The following is a 3,386-nucleotide window of genomic DNA, read 5'->3' on the forward strand; positions in this document are numbered from 1 at the left end:
CACTACTATTTAACATTGTTTTTGATACTTAGTAATTTAGGAATATGTTTTAAAATTTCCAGATGGATTATTTTCTGATTTGTTATTAATTTCTAATTCTATTGCATTATGGTGAGAGAATTATGATATATAATTTATATATATTTTTTAATTTATTGGGGTTTTCTTTTTGGCTTCAGATATAGTCAGTTGTAGACAATGTCTACATTAGTTGAAAGTAAAGTGAACTCCTGTTAATGGAGTTCTAAGTGCTATATATAAATGAATTTCTACTCTATTGATAACATAGCTTAGGTCTTTTATGTTACTTAGTAAGTATAAGCGGTCTCAAACTCCTGACCTTAAGTGATCCGCCTGCCTCAGCCTCCCAAAGTGCTGGAATTACAGGCATGAGCCACCTCGCCTGGCCTGCAATTTTAATTTTTCCTTTGGGATTTTATTGTATGTATATTTTCAGTAGCAAAATTTTATATCAGAAGACAATGGAGCAACTAATTTTAAAAACTCAAGAAATATGAATCAAGAATTTTATATCGAGTCAAAGGAGACAGAAGAAAGTGAGGGGCTCTTTGCTAAGCATATTTCCTAATACCTAAGAAAAGGCAAATCCTGAAGTAGCTTGGGAAATATGCAGAGTCTATTTGCAAACAGCAGCTGAAACTAGAAGGGATTTTTGCACAATCCACTTTGTGGGTAAGTTCAAGGAGCTTGTTTTAAGGTCAGAAATGAATAAAGCAGTCAGGGTCCTATTAACTCTCCAAACTAACCAGCTGAACTTTCTTCTGAATCTTTTTTATCTTTTTCTTTGCTTCGTTTTAAAGTTTATTCTTTTCAAATTTTATTTTCCTTAAGAAGCATTATTCCATGTTTAATTAATCTTGTAATCCTTTTAATATAATCTTTATTTCTAAAATTACTTAATAATTATTTTCACGGTATAATCACATCATTCTAAATTTGTGCAATTCACATTTACGTTATGTATCTTATATTATTTTGTTAATTCCTTTTACCTTGTTTTGAAATCTTAGGTAACATATTTGTTTTGTGGATGTGCCTTTCTATGAAAGCTTTTATTGCCTATACTGATATTATTCTGTTTATGTATTACACATAAATGTATTATTCTATTCTTATTATTTTTTTTTTGTTTTTGAGACAGAGTCTCACTCTGTCACCCAGGCTAGAGTGCAGTGGCACCATCTCGGCTCACTGCAACCTCCGCCTCCTGGGTTCAAGCGAATTCTCCTGCCTCAGCCTCCCAAGTAGCTGGGATTACAGGCATGTGCTACCACGCCCAGCTAATTTTAGTATTTCTAGTAGAGACGGGGTTTTGCCGTATTGGCCAGGCTGGTCTCAATCTCCTGACCTCAGGTGATCCACTCACCCTGGCCTCCCCAAGTGCTAGGATTACAGGCGTGAGCCACTGTGCCCAGCCTCTATTTTTAAATAATACATTCCTGTAATATTCTCTCATGATAATCTGCTGTTTTGTTTTTATGTGGAATTCATTTTCTTAAACTTTTAGGAAGGTGGCGTAGATTAGATTTTCTTGCTTCATGGCTATAAAGTTCCCTTTCTTTGATTTTTGCAATCTATTCCAAAAAAATGACCATATACTTACTGTGATCTCCTGGCTCTCTTCCCTCAGTGCTATATTAACTACCTGCTTCCTTTGTCTCTGGAGTCCCTGTTTTTCTGGATTGGGATACTACTCCCAGGGATTGCTCTTCAATCTAGGGTTTTGGACTGATTGATACATTATGGATGCATTTTTAAGTTATATCCAGCAAGATTTACTAATAATTAACAGAAGAGAAATCTTAAATTACAAATGTAGGAATATACAGAAATAATTATTTGAGCAAAGTGGAAAAACAGATTATAATTAAAAATAAAACACTACCATTTGGGAACTTTTTTAAAAAAACTTGCTAATCATTAGGTATAGGGTGTAAAAGAAAGAAAGAGAGGATTAATGATGATGCCAAGGGATTTGTCCTGAGCAGTGGAAAGACTGTTTCCTTTAACAAGTGTGAGGGAGGTGAATTGAGGAGCAAGTTAGAGTAGAGGAGGGGCAGGGATTGAATGTGAAAATTTAGGCATGTAAATTTTGAGCAATACGTTAGACATAAAAGTGGAGATACCAAGTTAAAAACGTACATGAAATTCAGAGAAGCTATCAAGGCTGAAGATACACCTTTATTTAGGCAATGTAAATAAATATATGGCTTTAAAATTATGATGCTAGATGAAATTACCAAGGGGATAAAAGAAACGTATGCTAATAAGAGATCTAAGGAGTAATCTTGAGTCTCTCCAAATAAAGAAAACTAAGAAGGAGGGCTAGTGAAACAAGGGAAAATTAAGAGTAAGATGCCTTGGAATGCCTTAGAAGTTAATGGAAGAAAATGTTTCTAGGAGGAGGAAGTAATCACCACCTGTGACAAATGCTACTGATACCTGCATCAAATAAAATGTACTAGGCCATCTCACCAAGGTACAGATGGAGAAACTGAACCCCAGAGAAGGCACGGAATTGTTTCAACATCTCAGAGCTAAAGGCAGGCCTAGTGTTAGCACTCATGTCACCTTAACCCCAATCTCATGCTGTTGTTGTTTCTCACTAATCTTCAGTATTCAATCCAGCAGCTTTCCATCCCAAGAAGTTTTGAATTATATTAACAAGTTGATATATCCAAAACTATAAAATCTTTAGTCAATATGAATGATTATGTCTACTTTCAACACTGTTAATTTAAATCTAGAGAGGGCTTTCATAAAAAGCCCTCCTTAAGAAGTAGAAAGATACTTACCAGATCATCTGAAATCTCGTAACACCAGATAGCCAGAAGACCAGGGTACAGTGGATTACAATAAGCAATTCTAAAAATAAGAAGATAAAACATTAATTAACCACATTACATCTTTTTTTTTGAGCAGGGAGTATCATCTGGTGATATTGTCAAGACGGTGGAAGTAGGTGCTAGTGTCAGCTCTAACATAGTTATCAACCTATAGACACCAAGGGGATAGTGCTCCAACATAGATTTTGTAATTCTAACATGAAAAATAATAAAGTTGGCCTGGCACAGTGGCTCACGCCTGTAATCCCAGCACTTTGGGAGGCCAAGATGAGCAGATCACTTGAGGTCAGGAGTTCGAGACCAGCCTGGTCAACATGGTGAAACTCCATCTCTACTAAAAATACTAAAATTAGCAGGGCATGGTGGTGCGTGCCTGTAATCCCAGCTACTGGGGAGGCTGAGGCAGGAGAACCACTTGAACCCGGGAGGTGGAGGTTGCAGTGAGCCAAGATTGCACAACTGCACTCCAGCCTGGGTGACAGAGCAAGATGACGTCTCAAAAAAAAAAAAAAAAAAAAA

The sequence above is a fragment of the Gorilla gorilla genome, chromosome X, assembly GCF_029281585.2.
Source record: "Gorilla gorilla gorilla isolate KB3781 chromosome X, NHGRI_mGorGor1-v2.1_pri, whole genome shotgun sequence".
Lineage (NCBI taxonomy): Eukaryota > Metazoa > Chordata > Mammalia > Primates > Hominidae > Gorilla > Gorilla gorilla.